Below are 11,355 nucleotides of genomic sequence, written 5' to 3'. Positions count from 1 at the left end.
GGAATGCCAAACTGGAGGGTTTGTGACTCTGATGTTCAGTACATTTTGAAATATCAAGATGAACTGCTAACATTTTTCGAGCTGGTTTCGAACCATTGTGAATAGCTTGTTCTTATTTTGAATTAATGGACCAGCATCAACTGATAATTGTTAAATTTGTCATGTATGGTAGATGCTTTTTTTTTCTAATTTTTTTTTCTTTGCCTATTTCCTCCTCATGTCCTAGCTTGGTTATTTTTGTAAAGTAGTTGCAAAACTAGTTTCAACACCCTAACTGTAAGGGATCACTCCTTTCTGTGGAGAGAAGATGATTCATTTATTTGCTAAATGTAGGTCTGGGCCTCTCTCTTAGGCACATTTTCTTTAAGTGAAATAATGACTGGAGCAAGATAGTGCAGTGTTCAGTTCTTGACCTAAAACATAAAGGAACTTCTTTGGAAAACCCCCATCTTTCTTCCACCAAACTTCTTTTGAAGTGCATGGCAGGTCCAAAATATGAAACACAGAGGAAAAAGTTGATCTTCGTTTTAAAAGTGACCTCTGTTAGGTTTGACTATGTCTACTTGTGCTGTCAAAATCTTATTGTAACAGTATAATGGATTTCAGAATGGTTCAGTTGATTTATAACCTTCATTTTGCCTTTTGTAAAAATAGATTTGAGCTATTTTTAGTGTTTATCTTACCCATGCAAGATCAGGACAAGGAGTCTGTGTAAACAGATGAAAGCATTTGTTTTTTTCGGCTTGGTATTGTGTGGCATCATGAAAAGTTAGCAGCTGGATTTATCTACCCTGGATTAATTTTATTCATTGGACTACAGTCCATGCTGAGAATACTGCTGGCAACACAATGCAAGCTGTTGGTCCTCGTCCATTGGGATCTGGTATTTAAAACTACTCTGGAAGACAACTGCAGATGAAGATTAATTCAGTGGCCGAAGCATGCTAAACTGTGTGGTTGCCTGGCCTATTTTTCTGTCCTATGCTAAGATGAAGTGTTGTGTGGTGGTAGGGCAGCCTGAGCACTTAGTTTTTGACAATAAGTAAAGCAAATAGATGGTTTCCTACACTCAGCTTGCTGCCCTGCAGTCTGGAGTCAGCACTAAGCTTTATGTTCACTATGTTCCAGCAAACTGTTTCATTTCTGTAATCAAACCTAGGTTTGCTGATGAAATGTAAACCCCACAATATTTTGTTGCCTTAGTAATAAAAATAACAAAATACATTTCTTCTGATATACACCTTTTAATGGAGAAACTAATCATATTATCTCAGCATCTTGCTACTCCTCCTCTTAGATAGATGTGTGTAACAGGACCAGGGATAAAAGATACCATGGAGACTACATTTTAAAAATGTAAATCATTTTGTTCTGAGTCCTGTCCATACTGCACTGTCCTGCATCGCCTACAGGGGGTCATAGCTGGTGGTTGGTAGAAGATGTGCACCTGTGGCTTAGGGTATTAGTTTAACTCCTCTGTGCTGTTCTGATCTGGGTCAGCTACAGAATCAAAGCCTCTAGGTTTGATTCTCATGGATATTTAAGATTGAGGCTAAGGTACCAGAGTTCCTGCCTGGGAACCATGAGTTACATATTTAGAGGAAAAGAAGAAAAAAAGCAATAAACTTATGCTTTGAATAGCCTGGAAAATGTGCATCAGTTCATGCAAGAAAATGGATTAATTTCTGTAGTAATGAAAGCTGATTCAGGTCCTACTTGTCTGCAAAACACCCCACACCAAGAGTTGAGGCTTCCAGTGAGCATGCTTGCTAAGGAAATAGATAAAATGCCTAAGAGTGAACCTAGTCTTTTCTTTGGGATTATTATTTCTCACAGTACTTTTTTTTTCCAGATATAACAGTGTTCATGCAGCACTTAGTCTTCCTCTTCACAGTTTGCTGAAATAAAGAGATTGCAATCCTGAGATTTTTTAAAGAAAGGATTTATGATGGCAGCACCTCTTACTCCATAATATTCAGCACCTATTTAAATGCTGACATTCACTACATGTTGCCTGCTTTTTTTTGTCCTACTCAAACCTACTCACCCAAGGAGGTCCCATTGACTTACACAGGTTAAGTTAAGCATGTCTGCTTATCTTTTTCCCAATGTGCTTGCAAATTATTGTGGGATTGCTCAAGGAAATAGCCTTTTAAGGAAAACACTAGTTAGAAATTGAGGCACTGTGTGGCTGTGTAAATTTTGAAGTTTTAAGCATAGGGGTAAAAAAAAAAGGGGGGAGTGTGAAGGACATGCAGCTCACACTGGGTATAGGTCTTACATTGTTGGAGAAAAGAGACAAACCATTCCACAGGCACATAACCTGGGATGCAGTTAGGCTTCTCAATGTAACACTGCCCTGACAGCACTTCTAAAAGCTGTTATACTGAGCCCTAGGTCCATATGCAAAATGAATGAGAGACATTTTCCAAAGCACCTTAAAAACTGTGTGGGGAAACCTCGGGTGGCCTCAGTGCTGCAAGATGTGGCATCAGTCATATGGATATAGTAATAGTATTCCCAAATACAGTGAAAGTCTCAAGAAGCTTGTCATACAACATCTTAGCTGAAGATCTTGCAAGAGTTCAAAGCTGCCCTACTTGATTCAGTGGTTTTCTTTTCCTTTTGTTTTTTGTATATCAATATTCTTCTGCATGCATGTATGTGTGTATATGTATGTAGACATTTGAAGAAAGGGAGTTTAAAAAATTCAGTGGGTTCTTTATCTTTCACAGAAGATACATGGGAAAAGACTTAGATTAGCAAGAATGGACTATGTAGCTCTTCAGTTTTTTATCTATTTAAATCTTATAGTAAAAATGTTCTTTCCAAATCTCCAAGCACTGATGCTGCCCATGCCAGCAGAAGAGGCAGTGCCTGAATAAGGGCAGCACATGCTGTGCTGGGTCATTGCATTGTACGTGAAACAAGCTACAGTTCAGGATGGAACAGAGAAGGATGAGTCTACTCCCACCCAAATCAAGTAGGTTTGTTATATTTGGATGTATTACATTCTCCATGACAGACTTTGAAGCCCTTCCCAAGAGCTGAATTCCTGTGCTCTATTAAAAAATACCTACTCTAATTAATAATTAAAAGCATAACATTGCTGTTGTTTATAAATTACAAAAATTTAAGGAAGAAGATGCATAGTGAATAATTTGTATTGTTTGTACTGTTGTCTTTATGTTCATGTTTAGAAAAGGCAGTTTGAGTCATGTTATGTAAAACCTCATACAAACAGAGTTCTTTGAACAGTGCTAGAGGCAGTTTTGTGGTATTAAAGCATTGGAAGTGGGGAATCCATCCCAGACTTTGTGCACTATTTGAAGTATTTACACCAAGTGAGATTAATTTGAGTTATGGATTGTTCTTTTTTTCTTGGTGTCAAAGTTAGGTAAAGTGAAAGTTAAGTAGGAATGAGGAAGACTTTTTTTTTCTGAAGGCTTTTCTCCAGTCCATTTGAGAGCTGTCCCGCTGAAGCTTTGTGTTTAACCTACAGAACATATTTTAAATTATTGGTGGGGTTTTTTTAATTTCCTTTGAACTCATTCAGAACTTAGCAATATTGCTGTGGAGGGACATTTGCAAATAGCTAAGTGGTCTGGGTCCCTGCCTGTGGATGGCTCTTATCCATTAGCCAGAACTCACCTAGGTTTTACAAGGAGGTATGGGAAGGACTGCATGATCCTGAGTGGTCGGAGAGGTGAGGTAAGAGAGGAACCCCAGGCTTTTGATGTACATACAGTTCTGGAAAACTGTGACTTGGATTTTTATTACAGTGTGCTGCAGGAGGCACAAGGGTTTGAAAAAGGCAAGTCAAAGAGACCATCCAGGAAGGGTGTTAGAGGGAGTTAGTGGTGTATTGCTGACCTATTTCAGCATTTTCCTACTCCCTGGAGAGTGGAGAAGGTATTCCCAGTGTGGGGGTGCATGAAAAGTGCATATGAGAGTAGATGAGGAGACTATCGATCATAAAGAAGAAAGAATTAGTGTGGTAAATGTGGAAAATAGAAAAGGAATTACATGCAGTAACAGAGGGAAGGTTAAGGTACTTAAATTCTAGAGAAGCTAAAGTGTCAGACTGTGGGTTTTAACAGCACTCCCTGTTCAGAGCTGTGAGTTGTCAGGCGTTTCATGTTGCAATGAGGGCAGGAGCTTGGGAGAGTTGGGAGCTGGATACCTGAGAAATGTTTGCCTGGGAGGGCTCAAAAGAAAGACATCTGGACCCGAGTTGTGGACAAAGTTTTATCAGAAAAGGTGATCCCTGGATCCTTTTATGTTTGTTCAGTAGTGCCTGTATCATACCAATGAGGATATACAACCAATCTAGGGTAAAAGTAGAGGAGGAAGGGAGGGAGGTGCCTTACAGAACATCAGTGTCATGTAGTTCACTGACAGCAGCAGAAAGCATCTTGGGACAGCAGAGACATAGAGCTTTTGGGGTTTAGGGTTTTTTGGGGGGTTATTTTGGGTTTCTTTTTTCTTTTTTTTTTACTGTGCTCAATCTGAAAGTGACTGAACAAATTTAATAACCTTTATCACATTTGCTGTCAGGGATGTTGCATCGTTTATGATGAAATCAAATTCTGGTGGAAAACATCAGCACAGGACCAAATGGCTGGAGTGTAAACCTGTTTTGTTTATGTGTTAGGAGGGGCTTTAAAAGCACATTTTGAAGGGGATATTGAGCTGTTTTCAGCATGAAAACTCAGGTCTTAATTGAAATTAGTGACAACACTATTGGTGTCTGTCTTCAGCTTGTACCTGTCTCTGCCTTCATTTGGCTGGTAGGTTGGTGTCAATTCCATGTTTACATTGTCACATTGCAGAGTATGTGTGTTTTGTAATAGCTGATATTGCTGAGCCTTGCTACATAAAGCCCTGAAGTGCATGTGGTTAGAGGTGCTACCTTCTCACTGCAGCATGCAGGAGTGCCTCTCACAGTGCCAGTTTGGTTGCAATCCCAATGGTATTAGGATTTAGAGTAGATATGTCGTGTTTGACAGCTGCCACATTTGGAGTCACAGCTATGTATTGTTTGCATTGCCTATTCAATTCAATTTGTTCAACTGAATAAATTTATGCAATTGCATTACTTAGTTAGCATGGTTTATTGTCATTTTTAAGCATAGCCATATATAATATAAAAGCTACTTTGATACTAGGTCTCTCCATCTACCATTCCACTCTACACTTTCTAAACCCTGGCTGCATTTCAAATAATTAAGTACTCTTCTGTTCCTGTGTTTTCAGAATATTTTAGGGCTCATTATCAATATAGAGAAACAGCAAGAAATATTTTGCTTTTTGAGATTAAGTAAATATCAATCGGTAAAATTAATTATCATCACATATTTAAAGTATACAGGCAAAGAGCAACATCAGTAACCTTAGAGCTGAATGATAATGGCAATGCATTGTTGTATTAAATTATTAATTGTATTTAATCCTACAAAGTAGTAAAGTGAAACAACTGGTTTTGTTACTAGAAGCTGCATTCCTTTTGCCTAATTTCTACTGGTATCAGACAATCTTTAAGGCTCATTCTAACACAAACCATTCTGTGATTCGGTTCTGGAAATGCCACTTAATTATTCAAAACATGGCAAAGATCACCAGGCCTGTGCTGCATCTTTTCAGCTAATAACAAGGAGAGGGCCAGTTCTACAGAGAAGTGCAGTTAGTTAAGGAGAAGGGACAAAAGTTTGCAGAAAACCGTCTCAAAGGTTTATGACTGCAATGGAGTAATTTAAAGTTTGACAACTAAAATAAAGAGAATGTAACAGAGGAATTGGAAGACAGCATATGAACAGGATACATGAGTAATCAGCACCAAAAAAAAGTGCTTTTGCAAGTAATCTTGGTGATATACCTTTGCTCTGGCACTGGAATATTTGTAGAGATAACTCGGAGTCTGACTGCAGTGAAACAGCTTTCCAGGGTGCTTTGACCCACCCCAGAGATGGGTTAATAGGTTCTTAATAGATCCTTTGGAGAGGATTAGAGTGAAAGGACACTGAATGATTGGTGTTTAGAAATATGTATATGGCAGGTTTATTTTAGAACAACTTGGTTGCAATGGAAAAGAGGTATGTAGCTGTTTTGGTTATTATCTATAGAAATGCAGCAATATGAAAGTATATAAATAACACTTAAGAAAATATATAAGGAAAAAGAAAGAGAAAGAAGGGACAAGAGTAGATATTGGAGAGGGAAGATATCACCACCCATGGATCTGGTGGCAAGACTTGATTGTTGCACTTTAGATGTCTGCTAGTCGAAGTGATGGTTGCAGTCTTGATCCGTCGGGAGTGGGGGAAGCCCACACAACATAAAGTTCAACGGGTTCATATATGTTCAGGTTCAGGTGGGAACACCCCTGTACCTCCCCTGGAGGGGGAGTTTTACACTGTCTGATGCAACACTGTGGATCATGCACAGTCCTCTGGTGGAAGGCCCCAGAAATGAGTCTGGGGGTGCCTCGAGGATCTTTGATGGTTTACAATCCCTTTGTAACATGTTACATGACCATTGTTTCTCATGCCAGCGCAGTTAAGCCAGTTATGCCTTGTCAGAAGAGATGCATACCTTCAGGCCTACATGTGAATGTCCTGATACCTCCCCTGCGAGGATGTCATGTAAGGGAGAAAATTGTCATGATAGAAAGCCTTAGGATCAGCTTCTTATTGGCCTTTTCCCTTATCTGGCTCAAAAAGCATCTTGTTGCTAAGCAAAGATTGATTTGTTGTGATCATGCTCTGGTGGTGGGTGTGCACCCCCTCTGCATCTGGGCTGTTCTTATAGATCAGAGGTTTCACCACCATGCACCCAAAAACTCTCCTCCTCCCCTTCGGCTGAGGCATACAAACTTGGCCTCAGCAAAGCACCCTGCTGCTTTTGCCAATAACCTATTGTTTGAGTCATCAGCCTTTAACATTTCAGTCTCTGGCACAGGGGCAGGTACCCCCTGCCTCTCAGTGCTGTCTGTGCACCCAGGCAAACCACCCTGTCTGCTCTGTTCTGTTCAGTGATACCTCTCTGCTACTTCAGAGCTAGTTCAGATATTTCTGTGCATTTGCAGCCCTGAGCTGTGTAATTTTAGCCCTGTTTGCCAACTACACACTGATCAATAGCTGAAAACAGCTTGTTCATGCTTTCTGCTGCTCCTGGAAAGGGGTCTTGTTCACCCATCCAATACATTGCAGCAGACCCATTCATATTTTGATATAATTACAGGTTCTGCTCCCTATACATTCTTTTATGGACAACAAGTATGTAATGTAATGGGTGTGGGACTCAAGGGGAGAATGTATGTGGAGGGATAGTTTGATGTACAGTGCACCCAGTTCATGCTGAGATCAATACTCTGATTTACTTAATTGGAAGCTGAAGGTTCTATTTCTAACGCAGAGTAAGAAACTCTGGAAACCTGCTAGAGCAGGCAGCATCCTTCCAATTAAGCATAGGCTAGGCCACCCACAAAACCATACTTTATCTCACCACCTTAAGTAGGAGATTTAATATAAATTACTATTTTTCATATTCCAAAGTCTGACAAACTGAAGCTGATAGTTGAACTGTGGCAAGTTGTACCTTAGAGAAAGGGCAGGTGCTTGGCTGGAGCCCAGCGCTCCACCTACAAGGCTAGTGGATAATTTGGTAAATCAGGCTTAGTCTCAGATTGTGTTTTTTAATCCAACTCAAACTAGTAAATAGCAGAAAAAAGATAAGAACTTGAGATACTTGGGGGTTTTTGCTGGGTTGGGGTTTTTTGGTTTGTGTTTTTTTAACTATTTTTTGCTGGCAGTTTTAGTGTAACTCTCCTGCCTTGTGCTTGTGCAGAAATTCTTCCAAACACAAATCTAAGGTTGCCTTCAGGCAGGGTTGCAGTTTACCATTTGGAAACAGCCAACTGTGAGAGGTGTGAACTTCCACACCCTCCAGTGGTAGAAGTGAAAAGGCTACTGCAGTAAATAGGGTTTGATGGTAATACTAAGCCTTCCACGATCAGCAAAGATCGTCTTTTTGTCTGTGCAGAGGCAAGCATATGTGTTCCTGACCTCTTGGGCTCATAGTGGTATTACTGTAACTTAATTACTGTTTCTTCTTCTACCATTATTGCAAAATAAGGAACAGGACAGAAAGGCTAAGTGTGGCAATGCAGTACTAAGTAAGTAGTATTTACACCTAATCCCTGTTGTCATTGGAGGCATATCCATACTGCAAAATTAAGCTATAAAAAAAAAAATGCCTTATTCTAAAGTATGCGATGGCTGTTTCTGGAGGAGACACCCCTCCTATTCTCCCCATTGCAACAGCCCAGCAAACAATCCCAAGGGATGTACAGGCGTGGAAGGAGGAAGCATTTTGTTGTTGAGCTGTATTGTCCAGCTGTTCATCATCACTGGGAAAGACTAACAAGCTAGTGGGAAGTGTAGTGTCAGAGCATAAATCTTTGACAGCATAACCTGGGGGATTTTTGTTAAAAGCCAAAACTGAGCAATGAAGGGGAAGAGGTTCTGGTTGTGTTACTTGATTTCCATAAAGAGTGTTTAACTGAAATGGTCTCATATATAGAAACTGGTTATGTGAACAATCTTAGATGTGCTGTATCTATACCATGACTGTTGTGAAAAGCTGGTTATAGGGCCATGTTCCTTCAGAAACTGCCCAGATAGTGGTGAAAACAGGTGGTTTTTTTCGAAGGATAGATAATGTATTGCAGTAATACTCACTGTAAGCAGCCATGAGTATATTTTACTATCATCTGCTGGAGGAAGAAACACTGTTAGTGATGCTAATATTCAAAGCCACAAGGTGCAGCATTATCATGCTCATTCGGAGGAGATGATATATTCCCTTTGGTGAACTACAGGGAATCGCCATGGCTGCAAATGTGAGACCCTGCTTCCCTCCCATTCTAGTTGGCACCTCTGCTTCATTGACATCAGCAGGAGCTTTGTGCAAAGATCAGAGGGAGACCCTGATCTCCATGCTGTGCTTCAGACAAAGGGTCCTTAGGACAAAATGCCATGTGATCCTGTAGTGCAGTTGGTGGCTCTCAGCCTGGAAACTGAGGGTACCAAGACACTGTCTGTGCCTTAGCAGAGAAAATAGACATATTTTTTTCTTAAAAAAATACTTAAAAATCAATGTGTAGTCCAGATAAATCTTTACATTTGTGGTTAGAAACATTCCCCATCTCCTTAGTGATCAACAGCTTTATATATTAATAAGAAAAGACCTGAAAATTCAGTTGTCTTTGACATCCTGGGGAAACTCAATCAATTACATTCTTCACCAATTTCTGTGAGCCTCAGGAGCACTTCATTTCCCTTCAGAAAGGAGCTTTCTCATCAGGCACATCAGAAATTCTGTTGTCCTTACAATGTTGATGGGAAGGACCATCTCCATTGTAGACTTTAGCAGACCAGCATTGCCTGCAGGCAGATTTTCACCATAAGCAAGTTGATCTGGTCTGTAGGACACATCATGGGCTCTTCCCAAAGCTACCACAAGCTTTTATTTTCCCTGGCATTGGAATAGGTTTATACCCCTCAAAATTTTAATAGGAACCATTGAGTTGTCACTCATATAGTTTCAGTATTCGAAACCAGTGTTTACAGTTGGGGTTTTTGAGGCATCACATTATAGATATCACGTTTCTAACTCTTTCCTGCATTTGGCTCTTTGGCAGCCAGTAGAGTAGTGAATTTGCTGTGTTATTCAGGAGCTGAATACTCTGCTGCAGCAGCAGCTTTCTAGGCCACTTGACTCCAGAGGAGCTGCTTAAGGTCTTTTCATAGCAGTTGTCCCTGACTTCTTATCTGCTTTTGATGATGATTAATTTTATTAATTAGAATTATATCAGACCATATTCACTGTACAAATATTAGGTTGGTTCTTGTTCTGCCAGTTGACGGGAGTGACAGAAATGACCCAGACATCTATGAAAAGAATAGGCTTATTTTACTATTGGTGTTTCAAATAATAGAAAAATGAATAATATATTTACATAGACGGTTAGTTTACAAAGCTCTGATACAAACAGCACAAACAAAAAAGATAATAAGAAAGGTAGTGCACCTAATCATTACTACATACAGGAAAGAATAGTGATTAAGAAAGATACATCACCAATTGCCTTAATACTTTGTCATCATCCAGACTCGCAGTCACTGGGGAGGCCCTGGTTGCAGCGAAGATTTGGAGAGCCTTTCCCAGCAACTGGGAAGTTGCAGTTTTTTTGTGGTTTGTGCAGATAACACCTGGTGGTTCTCCCCTCCAACCGAGGCCAGGGCTTGACTAGAGCCCAGAATGCAGGTGGTGGAGTTTACTAGGATATCTTCTAGGCAGCGGCATGGCCTTGGAAATACTTTGCAAACAGATATATGTAGCCTAGGCAAACAGTTATCCATTGTTTAGCCATCTATTTTAGCATTAGACCAGCTGCATCTGTTACTATGGATGTCCTTCCAGGAGTCTAGTTAACTAACACAAAAGAGCACTGATCACAAGAAATACAGGATTCATCTAAAAGTCAACTCTGGCTTGGGCCTATTGTTCAGACCCTAGCATTTCAGTTCTCTGTAAAATTGAAGACTAGCTCTGATCTTGCAAGCACATAATAATGGGACTAACTTCATGAATGTGAGTAGCTCCACTGAATTAATTTCAGAATTTGCAAGTAGCTACTTATCATGTTTTCAAGTGTCCCATATACTAAGTTCCTTCTCCTGCTGTTTTACTATATAGAGAAAAGCTGGGGCTTGTGTGTGTGCATCTAGAAAAACAACTTTGTTTTCTCATGTTTGGCAATCAAAAAATCTGGCAATTTCCAAATGCAGCTGATGAAGAGGACGTAATGTATTGGAATATAATTTCTAATGACTAGAAATTGTGTTAGGCATCACTGAAGGAAGTGTCACATCAGAGTGACAGATGAGTGTCCTGCGTACCTATTTCTTTTCTTCTTTAGAAATTATCATAAAGTTCTCTTCCGAATTGGAAAGAAAGTACAGAAAAATGGAAAGCCAACAGATAAAATTAGTTTAAAACAAAATTAATTTCCATATTTTTAAGATATTTAAATAGCATGTATGAAATTGAAGTTAGTATTATTTTAAAATTATATTTAATTTTACTCAAGTCCTGGTTTTAAACCTTCTTACATTTTACTCAAGTCCTGGTTTTAAACCTTCTTACATTTACATTTTAATGTGTTTTGTATTAATCAGTAATTTAGAAACTCTTGTACCTTTTGATGACTACTACAACTGCAGTTTTTATATAATTTATGCTTTCATATCAAACTTGTAAAGTAAATCTGTTGTGTTTTTTAGAACAGAACAC

The sequence above is a fragment of the Acanthisitta chloris genome, unplaced genomic scaffold (genome assembly GCF_000695815.1).
Source record: "Acanthisitta chloris isolate BGI_N310 unplaced genomic scaffold, ASM69581v1 scaffold9008, whole genome shotgun sequence".
NCBI classification, from domain to species: Eukaryota; Metazoa; Chordata; class Aves; order Passeriformes; family Acanthisittidae; genus Acanthisitta; species Acanthisitta chloris.
The sequence above is the reverse complement of the archived record's forward strand: the minus strand, read 5'-3'. Positions refer to the sequence as shown.